This window comes from Rhinolophus sinicus, chromosome 17, assembly GCF_057876585.1.
Source record: "Rhinolophus sinicus isolate RSI-liver-muscle chromosome 17, RSI-T2T, whole genome shotgun sequence".
In the NCBI taxonomy this organism is placed as follows: Eukaryota; Metazoa; Chordata; class Mammalia; order Chiroptera; family Rhinolophidae; genus Rhinolophus; species Rhinolophus sinicus.
Genome location: NC_142517.1, coordinates 6384076 through 6412044, shown reverse-complemented (window position 1 = coordinate 6412044; position 27969 = coordinate 6384076). Strand labels below are relative to the sequence as shown.

At 43.3% G+C, this 27969-nt stretch overlaps 1 protein-coding gene across 4 annotated transcripts in view; it reads right to left on the bottom strand.

Annotated features, from left to right (window-relative positions):
• The window catches only part of KCNJ6 (potassium inwardly rectifying channel subfamily J member 6), a 237937-nt gene that overhangs the window by 206854 nt on the left and 3114 nt on the right, over positions 1-27969 (bottom strand). The gene's annotated exons all lie outside the window — the stretch shown is intronic.

Genomic DNA, 27969 nt, shown 5'->3' with positions numbered 1-27969 from the left:
ACTGCATTCTTTCTTCTCTCTCAAGGTTGTTTTTCTTTGTGACCTATGAATACTCTGCCACCACCAGGCTCATGATTGTACTAGGAAGTCCTGGCGGGGCTGTCGTCTCCTGGCGGATGACATGACTTGAGGGCGCCTGGTGCGTGATGGATCAGACAGTTTCTCGAAACACAGTAAGGGAAAGGGAAGAGGATCCCGGGTAAATTCTAAAGGCTCTTTTTGCAACTTGCTGTCAAAATTCCTACTGCTGGCCATAGCCTTCCAAAAAAATTGAAGGAAAAAAAAGGTTTTACACACACACACACTCACACACACACACACACACACACCCTTTATCTTTTGTTATCAGAGCTTTGGGGTAATCTAACTCTACATCAGAGAGGCTGGGTCCTGTTTTTTCTTTTACATTTTAATGGTGGACTAGGGTGTGTGGCTGCTCACTCTCTTACTGGGATACCCTTGGTTCCCCAGTCCTGCCTGGTGACCCCCAAGCTTCTGGGTACAGTCTCCAGTGTTCCCAGTCTGCTTCTGATCAGTGGCTTCTGCCTGAGAACAGAAGCAGAAGGCCAACAACAATGTGGGCTTCGGGGTAGATTACCTGGGTCTTTTCAAGCTCCTTAACGAATCCCATGTAATTAGAGCTAACCTGTCCCGATTTCAGATCCAAAGGTAACGCGATTAATAGCCTCTAAAAATAGTCAGTGAAAGCACTTGTACTAGGCATCTTACATATAAGGCTGCTTTTAAATAGAACCTATGATTAAGTCTGTGAACGTACCCACTGGAGGAAGCTGGGGTTCAGACGCTCTCCCAGCACAGCTATCTCACCGTCTTTGTTTTGCCGCATTTCAGCCCCCTTCAAAGTCTAGCTCTCACTCTGGTGTCACAGCCATTTCTAGAACCTGTGGCTTATGCATCCTGAGGGCTGGAATCATGATTTTCGGCTGTGTCCCCCCCAGCCCCTAGCCCTGTGCTGGCACCCAGAAAGCGCTCAGGGTCTGTTGATTTAATTAGTTAAAATTCACTCATTTTTACCCCTCTGTCCAGCTTGACCACCACGCTCGTCCCCAAAGCAGCTTCTTCCATTTCCACCCTCTTGAGTGTCTCATGTCACTGGGCTTGAGGGCTCAGACGTGGTCTCCTTGTGACCAAGGAGGCTCTGTCTCCACTGCTGCGACCCTTGGTGGGAGGCTTCCAAGTGGAACAACACTTACGCTGGCTCTGAGGGATGGAGGTAGGATTCCTCTGTTTTGTAAGAAATGGCCTCACCCTGGAGTTGGCACGAGGTCTGTGTTTACTAAGATGCCCCGCCCCCTCAGCTATTAATCATAGGCTGGCTTGTTGCAAAGCCAAGCCCCATTCAAGTTTGGTTATAATTGTCAGTGGTTGCTGTCACCATTTACTTAACAAATCTTTATTAAGTGCCTACTCTATGCCAGGTACTGTTCCAGATCCTGGGAACACAGCAATGAATGAGACAAAGACCTATCCTTGTGGGGCTTATACTTTGGTAGGAGACAAAAAGGAAATAATAGCTTTGTATTCTATATAGAAACACAATGTAAATTTCAGGAAATGGCATATGTTATAAGTTAAAGAAGATTAAGAGTGATGGGGTGGTGGCTAGTTTAGGGTGAGATTGCCTCTTTAATGACATGACATTTGAGAAGGAATAGGATGCATATTTCCTGGGGAAAAAAGTGAAGCAGGTCGATGGAACAGCACGTGCAAAGGTCCTGAGGTTAGAAGGAGCTTATGTCAAGCACTTCACCATGATAAATGCCTTGATGAGTCACATACAATTTATCTTATCTTTCCCCCTGGAAATGTGGAAGGAAAGTCAGGTGAACTGGGATAAAACAGAGGAAGGCAGGGGACGAGGGAGGCTAGAATCTCCCACCTGTTTGGCCATAAATGGCCACCCCAGCCGGACAGTCGGTGTTCAGGAGCCGTGTGGGGCTGAGACAGGTGGCCAGCCCAGCCAGACCAAGTGTTGGTCTTGCTGCTGTGGTTGGATGTCTGGGGACCGTGAGCAAACCTGGGCAACGGATGGGGTGGGATCCATGGAAACTGAGATAGTTCCCAATCTCCTCCCTGAGGGGGCCTGTGGGAGTCAGCGTTGGCTGTTCTGGGCATAGCTGGGTTGATGGGGGAGGGACAGTGAAGGTGTTGTAAGCAGCCTCTCTATAGTGTATGAGTTTGGGGTGCTGGTAAACCCCAAACACGGCCCTCCCTTCCTGCTCAGTGCTTCTGCAGCATTGTCAGTCATTCCTTATTGCCCTTGGCCCAGGGAAGGGTGACACAAAAAGGACACCATGGGAATAAATGGCCACATTCTTGGCTTTCACATCCCAAACAGTCTTGGAGCCAGGGCTCTGGAATGCGAGAGCCAGACGGATTGATTTTTAAGTTTTCCAAAGTTTGGCTTCAGAGAGCGGGCACAGAGCCTGGGGGACTCGGAGGATAAAACTCCTGAATTCCAGATTTGGAAGGAAGACATGATGACATAGCAGCAGTTCCCTCACCAAACAGGAGATAAGAACCCTTTCTCTGGCAGTGGGAGGAAGGTGGAGAAGACTTGGCGAGGTGAGAAGAGGGTGTGGGGCCCACCAGCCATCTCCTTGAACTTGGAAAGCTGGAGAAGTCAGGAGACAAATGTGGAGATCACAGTGCAGAGGAGATTTGCACCTGGTTTGCTCAAGTTTGGGAACTTGAGAGCCTGTTAGAGAGCCAGACACTAAACGTAGAGAGTCACTGGGAGTCAGAGGGTCAGGACGCGTGCAGGCCGGTGAAGACCATGAGGTTAGGGCATGGAGCCAGGCCCTGCTGGGGACATACATCGTCACTGTGTCAGCCTTCCCCAAAGCCACACGTACCTGCAAGGGTGAAGGGAGGGGCTGGGTGGGCAGGAGCCCAAACACAGATGTAAACCATAAGTGACTGGGTTTGTTGTACATTGGCAAGAGTTTTTCTGCTACTTCCCAGAAATGGGGGGCTTTGTGTGGGGTTCAGGTCTGAGGAAGTGAAGTTTCACCTCTGACGCTTTCAGTTTTGTGATTGTCAGATTCATATCCATGATTTCTTACAAATTATTTCAATAAGTAGAAGAGCTTTCTGTTTCACAAGAGAAATGAGACTCAATGTATGACAAACTTGCTAGAATATCTATGTTGGGGCCCCTGGAGAAGGGTGGCTAACGTAGGAGGAGGGCCCAGAGGGGAGGAAGAGGGCTGCAGAAATGGACGACTGTGCCCCACAGTTTTGCTCAGGGCCGGCTGACCCTGAGAAGGTTCTCGGATAGTGTATCATTTCCTAGGGGGCTGCTGTTTCAAAGTACCACGAACGGGCTGGCTTAAAACCACAGAAGTGTAGTCTCTGACAGCTCTGCAGCCCAGAAGCCCCAAATCAAGGTATTGGCAGAACCCGCGGAAGGCTCCAGGGGAGAATCTGTTCTGTGCCTCTCTCTGAGCTTCTGGTGTCGCTAGCAATTCTTTCTGTTCCTTGGATCTCAGACACATCACTCCAGCCTCTGCCTCTGTCTTCACATGGGCTCTTCTCTTCCTGTCATCATATCATCTTCCCTCTGCTTATAAGGACACCTGTTGTGTTGGATTATGGCCCATCCTAAAGACCTCATTTTGACTTGATTACATTTGTAGAAACTCTACTTCCAAATAAGGCCACGTCCTTAGGTACCCAGGTGAGGACTTTGGCACATCTTTTGTGGGGACACAATTCAACTCATAATGGTAAGCGAGCTTGTAGAAAGCCATTTGTTTTGTTTGTTTCCTGGTCTGCATGCCGGGTTTAGGGAAATCAGATTGCAGAACTTACATGTTTCTTAAAAGTGTTTCATAATCTAGTCACATTTCTAAGGCAAAGAACTTGAGCCCTATACATCTGTTCGTCAGCTCTCCAGGAAAGGCCCGTTTCTTCCTGAGAGGATTTAACTGATGGCATACAATTGTTCTGCTTTCAGGCCCCACCTGTGGGTCTGGAAGACGCAGCTCCAAGATCCCTGACCTGGTGAGAAGTGCAGGGAAGGCCAGCTGCCCACTCATGGCTGCACTCAGACCTCCCATGTCTGAAACACACCCTGAGACTTCTGATTTCTGAGGTTGAAAGAACCACGCAAACGTGAATCGCATACAAAGGAGTAGAGCATGGCGGCTCTGTATGTCGAAAGGTTCTTCCCTGCACGTCCCACAGACATGGGAAGCACACCATGTCTGTACAGTGCTGGAGAATGCTGACTAAAATTCTACCACCCTCCCCCACATCCAAGCAGGCAGCAAGCAAGACAGCAAACAAAGCCAACCCACGTGAAGCTGTAACCCACTGCGTTTTTCCAAAAAATCTTTTCAAAATCGAATATAGCAAGATGGCATGTGGGGGCAACTCTATAAAAAATGTTTCCTGTAAAATAGTGTGTATGGAAAGTCTGTTAAATTCTAGAAATTTCTCCCTGAAGTTAAACACAAGGAATTCTGAGGGTTTACCCTGATCTCCTGAATCTAAGTAAATAATGCTCAGTTATCCCAGAGAGGCAAGTAATAGAGGGAAGGAGAGGGACAAAAGGCAGAGGGCAGGAGGTTTTTCTCTCTTTTGTTTTTGTAGAATAGTTCATGGGCTGGACCTCTCAGCAGTATATGCTGGATAGATTAAAAGGTGAACACATGATTTACAAAAGCAAGTTAGGAGATCTCTCTCTCCACCCTGTACAGTATGTCATTTTAGTTGTAGCAAAAATATCTTTTATACTTTGATCAAAATTTGGCCTCACACCTATCAAGGGTTCATACTAGCTGGAAAACCAAGAATTATTAAGCATTGCTTAGAAACATGACCCTAAAAGCTACAAAATAATTAACTTTAATGCAGATTTTAATTTTGTGTAAAGGGAGATTGGTAGGTTGACTAATTGTAGGTTGTTTGGATAAGAGGGACTAATTCCAGGGTTTCTTAGACCCAATTAAACCTAGAATTACCCTTGGGAGTCCAGGTTGCAACTGTTTCAGCTACCAGCTACCAATCCCCCTGGGACCCCCTCCTATATAAATCTCAAGGGTTTGAATGCCCAACTACAAAAGTTGATGATTGAAGATAAGTGCCTTAGCTCTGTATTTCACCTTTTTTTATTCTTGCTATTTTTAGTGTTGGTGATGGTGGTGGTGATGGTGATGGTGGTGGTGAAGGTGGTGGTGATGGCGGTGATGATGGTAATGGTGGTGGTGATGGCGGTGATGATGGTAATGGTGGTGGTGGTGGTGTAGGTGGTGGTGATGGTCCTGGCAATAATGATGATGTTAGGGTTGGCAGTGGTGGCGATGGTGGTGGTGCTGAGTGGGTCGAGTGTGAAAGGTGTGGGATGGGGATGGGATATAGGATGATGGATGCACATCACATGACTTTCAAATAATTTTTGGCAATAAAAGATTTTTCACATTGTGAGCTTAAGAATTTGCAGGTGCCTTTTTAAAGCAGCCTGATGATTTTTCTTTAAACCAATGGTTCTCAACCCTGGCTGCCCAGTAAAGCCATGTGGAGAGCTTTTAAAATATACCACTGCAGAGGCTTCTCCTTGCTGTGATTCTGATTTAATTAGTTTGGGGGTGAGGAGCAGATGTGGATATGTTTTAAAATCTCCCCGGGATATGCTGATGTGCAGGCAAGGTGTTGAGCCACTGCAGGTCAAACAGAGCATCCCAATTAAGTGCAGGATACGGTGACAGGGAGACTCAGGCAGTGCCACCCCTTGAAGGAACAACCTTGTCATCAGTCTGGTTGATAATAAAGCCACCCACTTCATTTCTTAATACTTATTCCAAAATATATCAAAAGGTCAGGAGAGGACACAGAATATCCATGCTTTCATTTCCAGAGTTAATGGATATTAGTATCCCATGCTTTTCTATCAGTTTTGAAATGTGGCTTTTAAAAAATATCTGGTAGACATGAATGGACTGGGAAATTTGCAGTACATTTGGGCAAATGTATTTAGAAGGCGTGTTGCTCATTTAGGTCCCCTGTAGGTCATTTATACTTTAGTATAAGCGAGGGAACTGGGTGGAGGCCATGGTGGGGACAGCAGGCTGGGCAAAGATGGGGAGACAAGATGGGAAAAGGGGTGCAGAATGGGCATGAGGCTTAGGACGTCTAAGGCAACCCCCAGTGTGTCTATTGCTGGCACTGACAATGAGGTTACAATATTTTTAATAAGGAGTTTTAAAGAAGAAACCGCTATTGGAAAAGTGAGCGATCCCAAGAATTTTAGCATTCTTCATCCCCCATCTGGTTCCTTTCATGACTTTTCATTAAGTTCCTGGGTGTTCCTTTTAATCTTAATCTTTTAATCCACATTTCTGTTAATTAAAATGTTGATGTCTTTGGTCAACAAGACCAAATGTAAATGGCAAATTGTGTGTCTGTCACTGACGGCAGAGGGAGGTCTTCCTTTGTTCTGCTCTGCTGATGGCCCTCCTTTGTTTGGAAGTGCTGCTTTTTGACATTTCTGTCTAACGAGTACTACATTGGGTTCTGGATTATATTCCTAGGACATAAGCTGACTTTCCTTGGTCCTTCCATTTGAAGATGTTTACTTTAAAAAGATTGCTTAAGAGGTAGACTTTAATTCTAAAATACTTCAGTGAATAACCTCTTCCAAGTTCCTGTAATTCACTTTGGCAGAGAGACACTATACACATAACCCAGAGGAATGTCAAAAATAGATACAAACAAGCTATGCTCGGTGCTGGTCTCATCCTCTCTTTTTTTCTCTTGGATTCTCTCCAACATCATGCCCTCTGAAATCTTAAAACGATCTGTTAAATTTTGATGTAACCAAAACCCTGCCATCCTCTATCACCTCGTAACTTCAGGAAGCCTTATAATTCCTGCTTATCCATTCAAAACAAACATGTAAAGGGGATGGTCTGGGAAGATTCGTTCTAGAAGCTTATGCATCCTTTCTTGATGTCTCTCTAAACTCATCAAAGGAACAAGGCACTTGGCAAGTAAGTGGAAGGTATTTATATCCTTGCAGCGCCAGCATCACAAGGAAATGCACAATCCCAGGCTCCATCCCAGACCTACTGAATCAGAATCTGCATTTTAATAAGAGCCCCAGATGGTTCCTGTTGGAGACACATTAACTTATAGCACAAAATCAACACTTGTACCCTCACCTCAACATTAACCCACATGCAATATTAATGTACCTGTCTGAGAGATTTGGCTTGCCACTTTTGAGACCACTCTTGGGTCCTCCATTTGTAAGGCAGTTTTAGGAAAAAAAGCACCAATATATCAACATTTTCTCCAAATTTCTTTTGTTAACACAGGAGTGATGATTCCAATTTCATGGTTTTCAAAGGTATCTAGAGACTATCACTTTATTTTAAATTGTATTCACAGGGTCATATTTACTATTTTTCTAACTAAAATTATATATCCTAAGGAAGGAAGAGAAATACACACAACTTTCATATTATGCCAGGTCAGCTTCGTGCTAAAACCTAAATAAAAGTACCGACATTTAGAGATGAGCAAGGGAAGGACTTTTCTGAAGGGTAATGGGTCAACAGGGCTTTGTCCTCCAAGGCCCAAAAGATCAAGACTCACCAAGTCCGGCTTCTCCAAAATGAGAGGGGCCTAGAGTCCCCCCTCAGGGGACAGAGTGGGGAGCAATGGTCTTACTATCACCCCATTAATAGCCCCTTTGGGGATGTCTGCTCCTGGTGCAGGAGCATTACAGAGCCTTGAACAGACCCGGCTTTGTTTCTGTCCCATGACAGTGTCCCTGCTTTAGTTCTCCTCCTCCCAGATCCCCGTCCCCATGACCCAGTGTCTCTGCTCCCATTCCCCAGCTCCCACCACCTTCCACTCGTGCTGACCTTCCACCCTCTGGAGGTCATTCTTTGGACGGCATCTTTAGTTAAAAACGCCCAACCCTTTCCGCCTTCTTCCCTCCCACCTTTGAAAGAGTGGACCGTCCCAGCATGTCCCCCTTCTGATCGCTTCTCTACGGGTGTGTGTGTGTGTGGGGGGGGGGGGGGAGTTTGAAGGAGGGTGTAAAGGATAGAAGAGGTGTGAGGTACAAAGGGTGTCCAAGACCACCCCCACCCCCAGCCTCACAGGGGTGCCCTTTTCAGTTCCCTATTTTGAAAGATGGAAAGGTGTGGTGATGCCTTAGTATAGAATCCTGCATTTTCTCAGGCATTACCAGGGTGAAATCACAGACACAGGAAAGTCTGCTAAGTGTTGCTTGGCCCACAATAGCTGCTGATGTTTCAGAAGCACTTTGTGATGGCTGGTGACTTCACACACTTGACCTCACTTGAGACGTTAAGGCTAGTATGGGGCTTGCAGCTTCTCACTGGCCTGATAGTGAGATTTGACTGTGCCTCATCTGGGTGGTGCCTGGGCATCTGGGTGTGGGACATGCATGCTCTCGTGGGCCATGAAGGTGCAGAGTGACCTTGCTTGGGCCTCAAGGTGAACCTCAAGGACACAGTATGACTAGGGGGCAGGGCCCTGCACTTCTGTATTCTGGAGGCTCGACGGTGACGTGGTCTTGGCGGTGAACAAACTCATCGAAGCCTTGTAGGAACATTCAGGACTTCTCTCTGGCGGGAGCTAGCATCTGTCAGGGGAACAGACAAGATGACAACCTTCGGAGAGAATGAACGTGGGCCCCAGAAGCACTATGCTAGCAGACACGTCCCTGCCAAAAACAGGCAAGAGGAGACAGTGCCTGGAGCACTGGGTTTGCCTCGGAAAATGCACTTGAGCTTCAAAAAGGAAAAGAAGCAGCTAGTGTCTGCTGCCGGGACCACTGGGAATCCATCTCGGAGCTGTGGCACCACTGCCCAGGCTCTTTCCGAGGGAGGCCAGCAGGCTGCGATGGACCAGAGCCAGAAAGGAATCAGGTGAGGAACACAGGCACGCAGGAACCAAGGCCGGGCTTCATCTTGTTGAGGGGTTTAAACAGAACATCTAAATGCCAGAATTGACAGAATTGGGGAGAACCGATTCTCGCCACTCTACGCGGCTGCTTTGGCTTCCACAGATCTTTTGAAGACAGTTCTAAAAAGAAGCCCCCGCTACTGTTACATTGCAGTCCTGTTGGGGTGTCCACCCAAGCTGGTCTCTGTGCTTGGCGCTATCCAAGGTGCTGCCCAGCAAGGATGGGGAACAGGACTCTGAGCACAGTAACTCTGGATGAGAGCCAAAGACGTGCCAGGTGAAGCCTGCGACTGGGGAGGGAGAAAGAAGGCCCTGGCAGCGCTGCCCATGGTGGATGGAATGACCTGTCACACCAAGCTGAGGGCGCTCTCCACCGCACGCACGTTTCACCTATGCGCTTATGCTCAGTAAAAAGGCTTTAGATGTAGATCTCACAGAGAAGGCCTGCTGGGTGTGGCTCCTGCAGTGGCTGGAGGAGGGGGCCAGGGGCCAACCTCGTGACCCCGTACTGTAGGACCAGGACCTTAGATTTCATCTCAACGGGGAGCCAATGCAAGATTGTAGTGAAGGCCGTGAAACAGACAGCTTTGTCCTGTCACACCGCCCTCTGCTCCCTCATTCTGCCAAGCCTCTCTCTTCACGAGGGACACCTCAGATGCCTGTGTTCACTGAGTGCATCTCTGCTTCTAACCCTTGGCTTCACCAGAGGTCTGCGCAGCTGTCACAACTGCTCTGTACCCGTTGGGGACAGCCACCTCAGGGACAGCCTCAGCACCACAGCCATGTGTTCTGCTCCACCTCTCAGTAAGACATGCTTTTCTTATCTGGCTCCTGAGCTACCACAGCACCTGCGAACCCGTGGAACCCAATCGCTGTTTGCCCGGAGAGTGAAGGTCCAATGAGATCACAGATGGGAAAGCACTTCCGGAGCTGGAGCTCGTGAGAGACTATACAGGAAGACATCTGTTATTGCCATTGAAGCAAACCTTGAACACTGGACTGTGTTCACCAGCATGAGTTGTCCACACTGGCTGCCGTTCCAAGCCACCTGGGAGGCTCTGAAGAAGTAGCAGTGTGTGTGTGTGGTCACCACAGACCTGTTAAAGCTGTATGCCGGGGTGGCCGGGGTGGCCCTGCAGCGTTGTTTGTCTGAGTATTTTCGGTGCTGATTCCAGCCTGGCACCAGTGGAACCTGTTGTTTTCATTTGAATGGTCATCAGATTGGCTCCAGAGTCTTTACTGGTCATGGAAAATCCCACTCCAGATGGGCCACTGCAAAGCGTTCCTCCCAGTGGATTTCATTTCTTTTAAGTTAAAAAAAATGCCAATAATGTGCTACCGTTTTTTTTGGTGTTCTGGAAAGGGTATAGTTGGTGGATGGAGCTACAGATTGCAATCCACAGACTTCTTGCATTGCTGGGGGACAAAAGCTATTTCCTTCTGAGCCTCGGTCTTTCCATCTGTCAAACGTGGGTAATACCAAACGTGGGTATCAGAGGTATTGGAAGAGCTGAATCATTATAATATCTATGCATTTGTGCTTTTAAAAATGAAAGACATAGCCCAGGAAAGAGATTTCTTTTCCTATTAATTCATGCAAAATTTACAGATGTTGATGATACTATCCTTTCACTATTTCTTCATTGAAGTTTGAATGCAGACAAAACTCTTAAATATCCTTTTTGACAAAATATTTTTCAATGTTTTAAAAAAAGACAGGTAAAAATCTCACATAGAAAAAAAAAAAGAAGACTTTTTTCCTTCTGTGGAGAAGGAAAACCTTCAAGCCTCGAATGAGTGTACTTGTCTTAGGTTTTAAGGGGAATCTGATAATAAAGGGAGAGATGATTCCATCTACTGAGAAATGTTATGCTGAGATGTCTTTGGGGAGAGGTGGAAGGCTGTGCAAGATGAAGAGATCTTTATCTTTTGTGTATAATCTCAGTAGAAATCATGGCATCTCTTCAATGATATTCTTGCACATGTGAAACTAATAATAGTTTGTGAACTCAGAGGGAAGAACTCTTTGGGCCTTGAGCTATGGCCAAGCAGACTACAAAGGCTATTGTTAAGGAAACAGCCCTTAGCTGGATTATTCCCTGTCCCTCTCCCTGTCCCTCTCCCTGTCCCTCTCCCTGTCCCTCTCCCTGTCCCTCTCCCTGTCCCTCTCCCTGTCCCTGTCCCTCTCCCTCTCCCTCCCCCTCCCCCTCCCCCTCCCCCTCCCCCTCCCCCTCCCCACCTCCCCTCCCCCTCCCCCTCTCCCTCTGTCCTCCCAACTCCCTTCTCTCCCCTGCCCTTAAGTCTAAAATGTATAATAGTATTTCAAGAAGCTAATATACTGCCACGGTTTTGCCAACTCTTAAAATCTCTTCAACAGAACACACCTTGGATACAGGCAGACAGTGTGAACACTGATTGAAGAGTGAATCTTAATAAAGTCTGGGAGAATGTTCAAAGAGCAGAGGTGGGAAGAGTTCACGGCCAGATGTCGGGACTCCTGACTGATTACAAACCCTGGTTAGTTTGCACGATGTGAACCTGGCCTTTGGTTTACCATCTACTAAATGGGACAATGGCAGTGTGTACCCTTTCTTACTGGGTTCTTGTAAGAATCAATTGGCTGAATGACTGGGGTTTTATTTCTGAAAACTTGTATCATATGATTTCTACCACAGGAACGTTTTTTGCCCAATGTCTGATGTTAATTCCTCCTTTATAATTGGCCTGGAGTGTGTAGCTGAGTGGCTCAAGTGGGTACAGCTTCTCACAGCTGAGAAGGACCTGATTCAGTTTCTTTAAACTGCTTTGCATCCATTTAGGTTGCTTATGTGGTCAGTGGGTCAGTGGATTAGAGCCCTTTCATTGGGCGGCGGTGGAACGGCGGTTTGGTGAAGTGTAACAAGAGCTTTCAAAAGGTGCCTACTCTTTTACCCAGCAATTACATTTATAATACTGTATACTAAAGAGCCATTCTGACATGGTGTGTACAAAGATACAATGTGCGTAGGAGGCTTGTGACAGCAGTGTTGACAACAACCAAGTAGGAAAACAACTAAATGTCCAAAACAAAGGATGTTGTACATACACGGTAAGCATGTTTCAGAATTGCTTACAGTACAGCCATCACAATGATATTCTATAGGTGCTCAACAATGTTGAGTACCTACTGTGCTCTGGGCAATGTTTGTGATGTGAGGCACACACCATTGCAATGGTTAATTACAGGTCAGGTTGGCACCCCATGGGGTGATCAGAGGAAATACTTCTGGGTGTGTCCATGAGGGTGTTTAGGGAAGAAATTAGCATTTGAATTGGGCTGAGTGAAGCAGATTGCCTTCCCCACGTGGGGATCATCCAGTCACTTGAAGGCCTGAATAGGACAGAAGGTGGAGGATGGAGGCATTTTCCTCTCTTCTCCTGCCTCGTGGATTGAGCTGGGACATCTCAGGCCATCTCCTGTTCACTGGGATTTACAGCATTGGATTCCCTGGCTCCCAGGTCTATCGACCTGGACAGCTCGCAGTTGGCACATTGTGGGACTTCTCAGCCTCAATAACTGCATCTCTTCATCTATCTCTATCTCTATCTCTACAGATATACCTAGATAGCTATCGACAGCTATTTCCTTTTGGTTCTGTTTCTCTAAAGAACCCTGACAAATACAACCATGAAAAAAAAAACTACCCCTGGGAAGCTTACTTTCTATTTCAGGAGACAGAAAATAATCAAAATCAGCATCTACTTTATGTAGCACGTTAGAAGGTAACAAATACTATGGAGGAGATTAACTCAGGGAAGGAGGGTATGTCAGAGAGGGGCAGAGGGTCTGCGTGACCACAGACTTATGGAGGGTGGTAAAGGAAGCCCTCCTTGAGAAGGCGGCAGTTGTGTAAGGACTTGAAGGAAGAAAGGGAAATATGTAGGGAGGACATTCCCAGGGGAGGAAACAGGGAATTACGAGGACTGGATGAAGTGAGTACCTACCATGTTTCCCTGAAAATAAGACCGGGTCTTATATTAATTTTTGCTCCAAAAGACGCATTAGAGCTTATGTCCAGGGGATGTCATCCCGAAAAATCATGCTAGGGCTTATTTTCTGGTTAGGTCTTATTTTCGGGGAAACACGGTATCATGTTCGTGGAACAGCCAGGGTCTCTGGGTGAGGGGATGAATTCTGGGGCGCGAGGCCCACAAAAGAAGGAAATGAGGCCAAAGAAATCTACAACCACCCACAGTTACTGAGTTGGAAAGAAGTTGATGATGAATTATCAGGTTAAAAAAACCCCAAAAAACAAGGCAACAGAATAGTGTATATAAGACAATCTGGTTTTAGTTAAAAAGCATAAGTAAACCCATATATTTAATGTATATATTGTTTCCTTCCTTCTCTTCCTCTCTCTTTCCTTCTTTCTTTCCAGCTTAGTGTGGCCTCCCCACTCACTTTTCTTTGGCTTATTTGAAATTTCACCCTTTTCTACCTTCAGTATAGCTTAATTGCATAACAAATAAATGAGAAATTCTCAGGTAAAATAAATTGACTATTTTATTGTCTTTAGTCAAGCTATATGACTACAGGCTTCATTAATGCCAAAATCTATTAACTTTTTGGAATTAGCTACAAACATTCCTTGCTTTGTTGAAATGTTAAAACAATGGGACAGTTACAATTGGCAGCTTACTTTAAAAGTAAGTTATCTCAGAGAAAGAGAAGATGGGTTTCCAGAAGTCAGGCTATGCCCACATTGCACTTTTTCTATAATCCGTTGGTGGAAGTGACAGTAGGGTGGATTTGCAAGTGCCACTGGGATGAAAGCTACACGTGCATTCTATGACTCCATAAACGTGGAGGGCTCTCCCATCCACACACACAAGCCCAGAGACATTTTGAAACTCATCTGTACTCACAAGATTCAGTATTGACTTTGCTATAGAATTTGGGTGATTAAAAACCGCCTCAGGAATGGGGTGGTCTGGTTTCATTGAATGATTGGGATTATCTTTTCAACTCAGGAGTAAACAAAATGACACCCTAGGATTTCAAATTCAGTTGTGAAAGATTTTTCCAAAATCATGAGCTCATTTCCCGAAGGTGGTGAGTGTGCCGGGCCGGACATAGTTCAGCCTTTGAGGGTGTGGGTGTCCTTGGTGTATCTGGGTCATTCTTCTATGCTGAAACTTATTTCTTCTTCAAAGTCCCACAAATCAAGCTCTAAGTAACACCTGCCTCCTGAAGTAACATATATGATTGCCATTTTAAAACAGTATAAAATCATTAAATTGATTATAATTTTCCATATCCTCTTAGAAGCAAAGGATAGAGAAAACAGCTTACTCGTTTAATGCGTTTATTTCCAGATTTATCCCTATATTGTAGCTGTCACAGCTCTAGTTTATAGTCTGTCATAGCTCACTCCACAGAATAGCGTGACGCCCATCTCTCAGGTTTCAGGAAAGGACCTGTGGTTACAGCTAGTGGCACAAGGTTTCGGTTTTGAAGGTCTTTAAAGCAACCGGAGGAAAACACCAACACAGACATGTCAGAAACCAACCACCTGGAAATGACGGAGCTCTAATTTTTACATGGTTCAGGAAAGTGAATGTTACTGCCTTGTCCCATCTGAAACACACAGTTCTGCCTTTTACTCCTTCATTCAAATACTGTGTGTGAGTGACACCTGAAATAGATGTTTCACTAGTACATGTTTGTGAGAGAAGAAAAACGCCCTTTCTTTTGCATCTCCCCTCTGACCTCCATATACGGAATTGGTGTGTTTTATTTCTTGTTCGTTGGGTCTTTGCTCAACTTTTAGAGATGGCTATAATTTGACTGCTTGAATAATATAGTCTGTATTCATTTTCTAAAGAAAGCCATTTAAAAATAATTTTAATAGTTTCTAATAGCTTTACGGGAATCAGAACATGTTAGGCATTAGAGAAATGTTATTCAAACACCATTTATTGAATGGCTCTTCCACGAAATCCATGGGGAGAAACAAAAGGGGGTGCAGTGATTTCTAAGCCTAGTTCGTGTTGGCAAAGCGGTTGGAGCCTGGCAGCTGTAGGCACACATCAGCTGGCACCGTGGCTGCACGACAAGGCCCACGGAAGAGCAGCCACCGTGAGAGGGAGACAGCTCAAGCCTGAGAACAGGACCTCAAATTTTTGTGAAAATTTCAAATAGGCTTTAATTGGCCTCTCAAATTTTGTGACCCGGACATGTAGCTTAAGAGTCACCTAGTGTATCCTTTTGATTTCTCTGAGATGACAGCAAAGGAATTACCCTCCCTTCCTTTTAAAGAGATTCTAGGGTGTCAGAAGCTCTGATTTCAGTGAGGCCCTCTTGCATATACCTCAGGCCCATTTTCTCTCTCTTATTAGAAATTTCTATCCTTTCCCCTACCCACTGTCCGAGATCCTTCTCTTGGGCTAAGGGCTTCAAGGCCCTACTCAGCGTTTTCCCTTTCTTTGTCAACTCAGTGGGATTGCTCTCTCTCTCTCTCTCCGTTTTTCCTCATATAATTGGTCCTTTATGAAATGTTGGGGGTGCTATAAGGGCACAGAGTGATTTGATCTGTTTTGTGGTTAGACTATGAGGCACAAATGACTGAACCAGGTCCCTTGCTTCTGAAACCAGGCATGGGAAGAAGCCAGGATGGGTATGGAGGGATTGTCACTTAGGTGACTGCTGTGTATATGGCCTTCCACGGATCCAGTGTTGCTTTATTCTAGCTCATCTGGAACTTTAATAAGGAAAGAAGTAACCTGAGTCCAGATTCCTTCCGTGAAGAGAGGAAAGAACTAGAACAATACTTGCATGTTGCCAGAGCTTGAGAAGCTGAATGAGAACTATGATTTCACACGAGGACACTCAGGGTCCATCCTCAGTGCTAATGGCCTCTGGACACTCCTTTTGCAATAAAAGGACAATCTGTTTTGGATTGGTTGGGGATAACCACAAAAGGTCTAATATACTTTAACAACTGCTTATTTTAAGAAAATCTTATTAACTCAGTGACAAAAATTTGAAAATGATCAGTAGATTTTAATTAAGTTACTCTATCCCAGACTAGTTTTGTCCCTACCATGTTTCCCTGAAAATAAGACCTAGCCAGACAACCAGCTCTAATACGTCTTTTGGAGCAAAAATTAATATAAGACCCGGTCTTATTTTGCGATAATATAAGACTGGGTAATATAATATAATATAATATAATATAATATAATATAATATAATACTGGGTCTTATATTAATTTTGTTCCAAAAGATGCATTAGAGCTGATTGTCCAGCTAGGTCTTATTTTTGGGGAAACACAGTATAACCACAATGTCATCTTTTCTATCAATTGCCCCCAAATCCAGGTTTTACCCACTTTATGGTGGGCTACTGTGGATGCCTTCAGTGTTATTGGTGATTATTTACAGTCAGAAATTTTGGTGATTATTTACAGTCAAAAATTTTCAGGCAAGATGTACTTTCTGATCCGATAGCCCCCCATAAAGCCATGACTACCCAGAGCCCAGCATAATCTCTTTGTTCTCCCCATGACAGCCGAGTCTCACAAAAGGATCAGCATTGCTCATTTAAAATAAACGCCCCTTATACACACAACAGGAACAGAGAATCAAGACTCTTATCTCCATGGGCCACACCCAATAAACTATTTCCCTGACAAATAAAGTTCAGCGAGAACAAGGTATTTCAGCTCATTATTTTTATGATTTTGAGGTGTTGTGAAAATGATCTTCACTTATTTGCCAGTTCTAGATCTGACCCACACCTCACATTGTACTGAATGGCCACGCCACTGAGGCGCTTTCAGATTAATGTGGATCCATGTAGTTTTATATTTTCTCTTCGGTGGCAGCTCAGTGGGAGCTCTGGGTTAGTGGTGGGTCCTGAGAGGATTCACCCGAGACTCCATGTTTCCTCCATTCGCGCTGTTCAGGGTCAGGCTAAACCCTAGTGACTTCCGTGAGGCTACGTGAGTGCTCTCCACGAGCATAGACATCTGTGACACCCACCAATGACTGAGACGAATACCAAGCAACATTGTTTTTGCCAATGAGAAAGGAGTCCTGTCTCCTCTCTCTGCTCTGTACCACAAAACAAAATGGTCCCGTCATCTTCAGGATTAACAATACCCCATTCGTACCCCTGGGCCTACTTGTCCCCACAGTGTCAGGAAAGAAATCCCCAAAGACGTGCTCTGAAATGCTGCCGCCTATTGCTTGCACGTGAAGCCACTGCTCTCGCCCCAGCCATAACTCGCTGTTGTAGTGATCACTCGGCTGTCTCCCCACCATGTTATTTGTTTACCAGAACGACCTCAACACTCCACACCTGCACCATGGCCACATGCGGTCCCTCTTGCTCAAGGGGTGTGATGTTAGAGCTTTCTTTGGGCTGAATCCATCACCAGCCGGGTGTCTCAGTTCATGAGTGATTTCAACACCACTGGAGGCACTAAAGCGGGATCAGTTTACTACTCTGAGCGAGCTTTGGTCTTCTTCCCCTTCTGTCAGCAGCCAGCTGTCTCCTGATCCCACTGTACCCTCTCAAGGCTGCCTTGCCCATGGCTGCCAAATGAAAATCTCTGTGTCTCTTTCTGCTTGCTCCCAATCAAAGCAGTTACTGCTCAAAGATCTATGACCTCCAGTTTCATGCCAATGCATGGCTTTCCGTTTTCTCCATAGCCCTGCCTGACCAACCCTCATTGCCAATACTGCCATGGATGCAGGTGGATTCCTCATTTGGAAAGCCCTCTCCTCCCCCTTCCCCGATCAAAAGGCTACTCTTCCTCCAAGATTCCTTAATCTACCATTTTCTCAGATGCTTCCTACTGACACCAGCCCTTATCACGTTTCCTCTCTGTTACTTAAACTCTCTTGTTTAATGCTATGCTTTTTTGTTTGGTACATTATTGTTGCATTGATACTCTTATTTCCTTAAACTCTAATGCCCCTTAGGGTGGAATCAGGACATTTTTCTCTGTTTCCCTTTCTATCTTCTTTACTTAGTAGATCCATTTAAAGATTTGTTGACTGACTGGTCCAAGGAGCCATGATAATACAGGCTGTCACTATTAAAGGTCAAGTTCTGGAAATATGCAGATGGTCAAGAGATGTTTTAAGTAAAAGTGAACATTATGTAACTATAATTATTCTTCACTTGACTGCATGACAGTGTGCCATCATAAGCCCTCTATTCAATTTTTGTAATGTGGTTTTTCTCCAGAGTATACCATTATTATTTCACTGACAGTGTCTTTTATTTAAAGGATAATACATGAATCTATTAAATTAAAATAAGAATTAAAACTTCTGGATGGATTAACTGGAATTCCAAAAGACTAAGCAGTTAATTTCTACAATGAGGGCAACTGAGAAGCCCTTGCTTTGTGCCCAAAACCTTTGCCACTTAGTGTGATGGTGCATATTTTATCTGTTGCAACAAAAGCCTTTTGGTTTCTGTCTTTTCCCCTAGGCATTGAGTCCAGGTGAGCTCTGCTTCTGCAGTGGAAGTTAAAGACAGGCATTCCATCTCCAGCTGTGGCTTTGTGTGGCTCTCAAATGCACACGCTTGGAGGGCTTCACTATGAGAAGCCGGTGAGTTGGGCAGCTCCCTCAGAGTTCCTCCTCAGAGCAGATCTGAGGAAAACCTAAGCTAGTGGTTCTTGAACTTTGATGTACATCAAAATCCCTGGTGGTGATATGCAGATGGTCGGCACACTCCCAGAGTTTCTGATTCACTGGGTGTGAGGCAGGCTTGACAATTTGCATGTGTCACCATTTTCCCTGGTGATGCTGTTGCTGCTGGCTTGGGGACACACGTTGGGAATCACTGACATAGGTTGACTTCTGTCAGCTCTGATGTTTCCTTCTGCCCAACAGAGACCCACCTGTGGCCAGAAAGGAGACACGAGGATGCTGGCGTGGGGCTTAACAGTCCTCAACTGCTGATAAAAAGGAGGCCACTTAATTAACCTCCTTGTCAGTGAAGGAATCCCTTGCAGGACAGCACATCTGTAATAGTTTCTTTGCCTTCCTCCTGGTGTCTTTTCTCTTCATATGCTGCACTGTGACTGCAGTGGTTCTGGTCACCCCAGGAGGGCTGATGAAAATTCAAGAAGGTAGATATACCTTTAGGGTATTCACTGGCTGAGACTCTCTTCATTAAACAGAAGTTCCACTATAGACCATTATTCACTGTGGAATGGCAAGATATTCAAAATGTTCCAGAGTACTCAAATCCAGGAAAACTGCCCCATAGAAGGATTAAGGCATCATATTAGTGGCAGGTGTGGTAGGTGTTCACTACTTCAGGTTGGGAACCTTGTGCTCTGCATCAATGCACCGTGACTTTGGGGCCCTGGTTGAGAGGGAATGACATCAGAGAGATATAACATGATGGATCACCACCATGTTTCTCCCGACTCTTTGTCTCGTAGCTTCTCTTCTATTTCCCCCTGATATTTCTCTTTTCTAGATTGTAAGTTTGTCATTAAGGCTGGTCTTTCTCTGTTCTAGTGAAAAGGTATAGAGTTTAGTTTCCAAGGGTACCTGCTTTTCTTGAGGCAGGCAGGAGTTCTCTAAGACTACTTGCAGATTACGTGGTCTATTTTTAGGAGAACACAGACTACTGTTAGATTAATTCAACCTAAACTTAGAGCGTGTGTCTAACCTATAGAGAGTTATGCAACTCAAAACAACATGCAGATTGCTAGTCAACAGCAAGTACTAGATATTGGGGGACAGCATCTAATTCCTCAGCACGCTCAGACACGATGTGGGTGTAACTGTCAAGATTAGCAACTTGCTCTTGAACATGGGTTATGAAGTTGGCTCTTCTCTGTGTCTAATGGTTCAGCCACCAGCAGTTAAACAATATGTATTTGCATCTCTTTTGTAAGAATCAAACACACCCACTCCAAAAGTCAAAAGAAGATCCCAATGAATTTATTTTTTTAAAATGCACCACGGAAGAATGATTCCAGGGCTCAACAATATACAGTTTCCATCAGGGACCTTTTCACCACTGGGACACATCACCTGCTCGGCCCCCACTCTAGCTGTATTTGTGGTCCATACTAGCTGTATTTCTTTGATGCCGGACATTTACATTGGGAAGCCAGACAGGCATGTTTAACATTGGATGTCTATGCCAAAGACTCAAGTGTATTCACCTTACCCATTCCCTTCCTCTTGGGCACAGCACTAAACAACATTTTCCAGCTATTCTTACAGTTAGGTATGACCATAGAATATGGGTAGAAGTGATATAATTACTTTTGGGCCTGGATCATAAAAAAAAAAAATCTCTTGGATAATCATCTACTCCCTCTCTGCCTGTATCTGCCGATTGGATATCAACACTCAGGAGATCATGAAAACCAAGTGTTAGAGATGATAAAGTGTCCATCAACCTGGGTCTCTGTATGGAATCAGCCAATTGGATTTATAGGAATGAGAAATAATCTTCTATTTTACTAAACTGCTGAGATTTACGGATTTTCAGTTGTAGCAGCTATCTAATTAACACAGTCTGCATAGCTTCACTGAGGACGGAACTTAATACGTTGTAACAAATGAATAATAGCATCTACTATTTATAAAGTGCCTACTTTGTGCTGGACATTGTGCTAAGAATCTTACATTATCACATTAATCCTTATAACATCTCTGGGGTACATGTAATGACTACTATTTTTTATTTTAGAGATAAGCAAGCCCAGAGCTTAAGGTTGATAAATGACACACAGTTAGTGTAGTGGATTATATAACGGTCCCCAATTATTCACTTCCCTCTCTGGAAGATTATATTTCTCTGCCTGTTGCTATATGACTTGCAGTACCTCACTGTGAGAAAAATATGCATCTCCATTTCATTGACCATTGGTATCGGTGTGACATGACTTGCTTTTGGTCAACGGAATGTGAGTGGATAACCTGTGCCATTTCTGAGCAGGACTTTTAAGAGCTAGTTCTAATTTGGCATTCTTCTTTCTCTCTGACACTGGCATGGAATGCCCCTGATCAGACTGGTCCTTCAGCCTGGATCCCAGAAGGAAGAAGACTCGAGGGTGGGGGTACAGCCACAGCTGACCAGTAAAGGCATGTAGCGTGAAGAAGAAACAACTCTTTATTTTGTAAGCCACTGAGCTATTGGGATGGCTGTTAGCACACCACACTCAGCAAAGGCTGACAGATATACCTAGAGCTCCGTGCAAATGCGGTTACTACTTAGACACCACAGCCTGTGGCCTTAATCACCAAGCAGTGCTTCCCAAGAATGTTCCACTCACATACACTTCTATTAGATGATATGAGGAAGATACAACACATCGTTAAAAAAACAATCAGTTCTCACTCTGGGTAGGATAAAAGTGGATGTCTGTAAGCTTAAAGAGGAAACTGCTACAGCACCAGGACTCAAACTTAATTTATAGATTTGTCTCTTGCATCGCAGATACTATGTTCAGATTTAGTCCCACAAAACAATTGTTGGCAAGGACATGGATCATTTTATCCATAGACTTACTGGCTAGTTCCTTTTGTAAAGTTTTCATTCCAGCAACCACATCTCTGGAAGTAATCACTGAAAGAACCACCAGTACTGTGTGCTCCCTGGTCCTAAGCAGAGCCGTAGACAGGAAATGTGAAACGTGAGAATGAAGGGGTTATTGGGATTAATCTGACCTGTATTCATCTATAAGGACATGAATTCAATAGCCACTTGATTAAAATTTAAGGCTAACTTCATACATTGTAAGTAAGAAAGTTGCTTGATGGTCTTAATGCATCTGGACAAAACAGAGCTTTGAATGGCCATTTGAAAATTATGCGCTGAGCAGAATCATCCTTTGAGAGTCTGTTTAAGTAACTATTCAATTCAGTATTAAATAAATAAATGAATACCTAGAATTGATTAACAAGTAAGATTAGACCAAAGTGACAGTTTAGGAAATACTGAATATTCTTTTTAAAATGACAATGTTCTTCTTCATTTGAGGAAGATTACTTTGTGTTATTAATTAGTGCTAGTACAATGATATCAAGTAGGTGTATATTATAGTATTTTTATCAGAGGAGAGTCAGAATACCATTAAAACACTGACTGCAATTATGATGATCTTTCTTTCTACAGGATCTTAATTATTTCTAGAACGAATTATTTAAAATACACATTAAAATGTATTTTTATCCCAAATGACTTCATTTAATTTTTCTATCTTCCTAAACACTTTAACTACAACTAAAAAGAACCTTAATTCAACGCAAGTATCTTGATGATTTTTCATCTTAACTACCAATTCCCCTTTTGTCCATATTACCAAATTTAATAATTTTATAAAAATCCAGATGAATCAATTCTCTTTTGGCACTTAAACAACAATTATTGAAAATAAAGGAAAGAGGAGAGATCCAATATGGTAGAATAGATAAACGCTGAGTTTGCCTCATCCCGTGAACACATCAAAATTACAACTAAATTATAGAATAATCAACCTGGAGAACCTTCTGAAGACTAGCTGAACAGAAGTTTCATAACTAAGGATATAAAGTAGAAGCCATGTCAAGACATGTAGAAGGGGTGCAGACTAAAAATAGGCTGGCCCCAAACCTCCCTGTGGCAGGTGAAAATGGGAAGATAGCATATCTCAACCATGAAGGCTTCCCCCAGGAAAACAAGAGACCACACCAGGCTCCCCAGCCCGGAGTACTGGTGCTGGGAAGAGAAGCCCTCACAACATCTGGCTGTGAAAAAACAGTGGGGCTCTGACCATCAGGTGGGAAAGAAGGCTTGGGAGAAATCCAAGCATCCTCTAAAAGGGCCGCACACAGGCTTACTTGCTTGCAGGCACTCACCCTGGGTTCTGGTGGAGGGACAGGTATTTGCGGGGGGGGTGGGGGGGTGGGTGTCGGAGACATGTGGGGGTAAGACTGAGGTGTGTGGTTTTGAGGTGAAGGCTGAGGACAGTCACCATTTTCCCTGTGTGGGGTCTTTCTCCCACACAGCTGGCAGGCCCGTGCCATCTTTCCTGTGTTGAGCTCTCCTCTAACAGCCAAATATGAGTCTGATTGGTCTGTTGAGCTCAGTTGCTCCACCCTGCTAACTCACTGGGACCCCACCCCACCCAACTGCCGCAATGCTGGAGGCACTTTCTCCTCAAGCAGCAGCCCTGACAGCATTGCACACTTTCTTGGAAAGTTGACAAAGTCCTCAGGCCCCAGGCAGGTGGCAACTGGCCTTAGTGTGCTGAGACTTGCTGAATAGCTCCAGGCTCAGCACTGGCACCAAACCAGAATCTACATTAAGCTGGTGAACACCATTCTTCCCTCTCTAGTGACTCCCTGAAACTCTGCCTCACCCAACTTGCATATTCCATGAGGCTTTATCAGTGGCTGAACCTTAAGGGAGTCGGCCTTGGGTGTCCTGGCTTTTTGTGGAGCTACTCAGGCCTGGTACTGGGGGTAGCCATCCTCAGTTCACAGCATGGCCTCTCCCATGTGCCTGTAGGTCCAGCACTGGCAGTGGACAACTTAAGATTGCTTTTTAGCTCCTACTAGGTAGCCTCCCTACCAGTCACAAGTAGTGGCTGACCTGCGCCTGCACCAGAGCCCCTCCCAAGAGGCCCCAGAACGAACATACTTGGAAGTTGGCTTCAGACCACAGCAGAAAAACACTCACTTGGCCCCACAAGTGGCACACACGAACGGTGGTCTGAACAGGCACCAGACCCCACCAGGATCGATCTCACTCAGTGGGGTAAGCCCTGCACACATCAGCCCATAAGCTATAGACGTGGCCAAACTCCACAGCCAATCAGCCTGAGGGTCAATCTCACCCACTGACATGCCAATAGCAATCAAGGCTCAACTATATCAGGAGGGCACACACAACCCACACAAAGGACACTCCTGGAGCACCCAGTGCATGTGACCATGGAGAGACTGTAACACTGGGCCCCACAGGACACCTACTACATAAGGCTACCTGACAAGACTAAGAGACATTACAGATATATCTAATACATAGAAACAAACACAGAGAGACAATCTAAATGAGGAAACAAAGAAATATGTCCCAAATGAAAGAATAGGAGAAAACTCCAGAAAAAGAACTAAACAAAATGGAGGCAAGCAACCTATCAGATACAGAGTTCAAAACAGTGGTTATAAGTAAGCTCAAAGAACTCAGTGGGAACTTCAGCAAAGAGATATCAAGCATAACAAAGGACATAGAAACCATAAAAAGAACCAGTCAGAAGTGAAGAATACAATAATTGAAATGAAGAATGAACTAGAAGGAATCACCAGCAGACTAGATGAAGCAGAGGATCAAATTAGTGATTTGGAAGATGAGGTAGCAAAAAACACCCAATCAGAACAGCAAAAATAAAAAAGGATCCAAAAAAATGAGGATAGTTTAAGAGATCTCTGGGACAACATCAAGCGTACCAACATTCACATCATAGGGGTACCAGAAGGAGAAGAGAGAGATCAAGGAATTGAAAACCTATTTGAAGAAATAATGAAAAAAAAAAAAAAAAAAAAAAAAAAGAAAGAAATAATGACTGAAAACTTCTGTAACCTGGCAAAGGAAATAGACATACAAGTCCAGGAAGTGCAGAGATTCCTAGACAAGATGAACCCAAACAGGCCCACACCAAGACACATTGTAATTAAAATGGCAAAGGTTAAAGACAAAGAGAGAATCCTGAAAACAGCAAGAGAAAGGCAACTAGTTACTTACAAGGAAGCTTCCATAAGATTTTCAGCTGATTTCTCTCCAGAAACTTTGCAGGCCAGAAGGAATTGACATGAAATATACAAAGTGATGAAAAGCATGGACTTACAAACAAGAGTGCTCTACCCAGCAAGGTTATCATTTAAAATTGAAGGACAATAATAATGAATGTCAAGTATAATTATATATATATATATATATATATATATATATATATATATATATATATATATATATATATATATATATCTCCATTCACAAGAAGTGGAGTAGAGCATAAGGAATAGAGACAGTGGAAATGTGAGGCTGTATGTAACTATGTGACATCAGAGGGGTAGTAGATTGGTGTAGGGGGGTTATCACTTTGTGAGGGGTATAAATGTCTAACTATTACATTGTTCTGTACACCTGAAACTAATAAAAAATAAAAATAAAAAAATAAAATTGAAAGACAGATAAAGAGCTTCCCAGACAAGAAAAAAATTAAAGGAATTCATCACCACCAAACCAGTGTTACAAGGAATGTTAGAGGGACTCCTTTAAGACAAAAAAATAAGATAAAAAAAAGAATAGTAAAGTGGCAATAACTACATATTTATCAACAATTACTTTAAATGTAAATGGATTAAATGCTCCCATGAAAAACACAGGGTGGATGAATGGATAAGAAAACAAAAGCCTTACATATGCTACCTACAAGAGACTCACTTTAGACTGAAAGACAACACAGACTGAAAGTAAAGAGATGGAAAAAGATTTACAATAACCAAGATGTAGCCTGGGTGTCCATTGATGGAAGAATGGATAAAGAGGAGATCGTATATATATACAATGGAATATTGCTCAGCCATGGAAGGGAATGGGTTCTTGCCGTCTGCAGTGGCATGGATGGACCTGGAATGCGTTGTGCTGAATAGAGTATGTCAGACAGAGAAAGAAAGACAGATGCGACGTGATTTCACTTATATGTGTAATCTAAAGAACAAAATAAAGAAACAAAACAGAAGCAAACTCATAAAAAACATTTTGATGGTTGCCACATGGGAGGGGTGTTGGAAAAGGGGAAGGAATTCAGAAGTACTAATTGGTTGTTGCAAAGTAGTCAAGGGGATGTAGGGTATAGCATAAGGAATAGAGTCAATAATATTGTAATAACTATGTACGGTGTCAGATGGATACTTCATTTATTGGGGTGATAGAAGGGAGTGAGGGGACAGGGTGAAAAAGGTGAAGGAATTAAGAAGTAAAAATGGTAGTTATAAAACAGTCATGGGGATGTAAAGTAAAGCATAGAGAGTATAGTCAATAATATGGTAATAACAATGTACAGTGCCAGGTGGGTACTGGACTAGTCAGGGGGATCACTTCTTAAATTATATAAATGTCTAACCACTATGCTGTACACTTGAAATTAACATAAAATAATATTGAATGTCAACTGTAATTGAAAATTTAAAAAGGAGGGGAAAAGATGAAGGGCAATAAGAGGTTTATATTTCCAGGTATAAAACAAGTAAGTCACAGGGTGTAATGTACAGCATGGGGAACATAATCAATAATATTGTGACAGCTGGTACGGTGTCAGATGGTTGCTGGTTACGGTGATCACTTCTTAAGGTATATAGATGTTAAATAACTATGGTGTACCCCTGAAACTGATATAATGTATGTTAGCTATATATATATATATTTTAATATAAATCTTTAAAAAAGAGAAAGTAAAGAAAAGAAATAATAAATGCTATCTCAATAAGCTATAAATTCAAATTTGGTCAAACATCTTAATTCCACCAACTGTAAAGTTCTGATACAATGAATTAAAAAAAAACACAAAACACCTTGGTTTGGAAAGTATCATCACTTTAAATCTGGTAAAAATAAATAACTGTCATTTCCCCTAGCTTCCTTCCTTTCCCTTATTCTGACTCTGTGGTCCATTTCCTCTATTAATCTACATAGTGCTTACATATCATTTGATTAATCAAGAGTTAGTGAAAAAGAGAAGAGCTTTGTCTTGCCTACCTGCTCATTTTGATTAAAAGGGTTTATCTTGTTTTCATGGAGATTCACATGATCAACATTCAACCCTTGAGGAATGTAACACTTCCTACCTGTGAAAAATCAGTGAATGGGGTTACACTTCCATAAGACTCTATTTACTTATTTTTACTCTATAATGACTTTTTTCTATTGTTTATTAAACAGCTATTCTGAAGTTTCTCATGTCTTATTGTCTTTTTATCCTGTAAAGCAGAGATAGTTTGTGAGAAGATAGGGAGGAATATGAGTGTGAATGAAAGCCTTTTTGTGTACTCAAAGGAAACAACCTGTGTTAAGTTCTATGTAGTAAATAAAGACCTGGGTCTTACAAGTGAATTTTTTTTTCTGTTAGGAAATACCAGGATGAGGTATTACATTAAAAAATACAAAAAATGGCTCCAAGTGTACAGGGATACATTTTAAGTTGCTCTCCTTAACAAATCTTATTTGAAATGGGTAAACCAATTATTTTGGAGTATGCTATTATAAGGAAGGCTGTCATAAGGAAGTGTTGACACTTTGCTCAGCAATTAACCACCGAGGAAGAAAGCAAGTCATAGTTTGGCAAATCAGCACTGAGGACACAAGCATGGAATCTACCAGAACTAAAAGTTATTGATTGAGCAAATTCCTATACCTAGATTATTTACATTCTCACCTTTGTTTTTTTAATTCATGAGAGAAACTGAACTTTAGTACTCACAAATATATTACTTTGTTTTTCTAATAATCCATATTCTTGTATGGCTTTATCTTCATAACTAATCTCGACTTCCCTTCTGCAGATGGTATCAGATGGAGCAAAGCCAGGGTACAGGTGCTTTGTTTAAGTCCTAACACTGCATCAGTTCTCTTTTATAAATTAGACCATAGATAAACTTGTCAATATCCATCAGGAACTGAAAGGTAAGAAACAGTGTAATAGCTCACTCTTTCCCCAGTTTTGAAACAGACTGCTTCTGCCTTCACTAGTGATCATGAAAAAAAAAAAAAAAAAAAGACTAGAAGGTATAAACACACTGCTGTAACCAAATCCTGAGTGCTGCATACACATCATCTTTGGAAAGCACCAACTTACCCAGCAAGAAAAACCAGGATACATCTTGTTTACCTTCATAAATAACAAACCAGAACCAGCTCAAGACCACACACGTGCATCCTCAACAGAGAAAAGCAGCCAGAGATATTTCAGAGGCTTTATGAGCATTTCCAACTA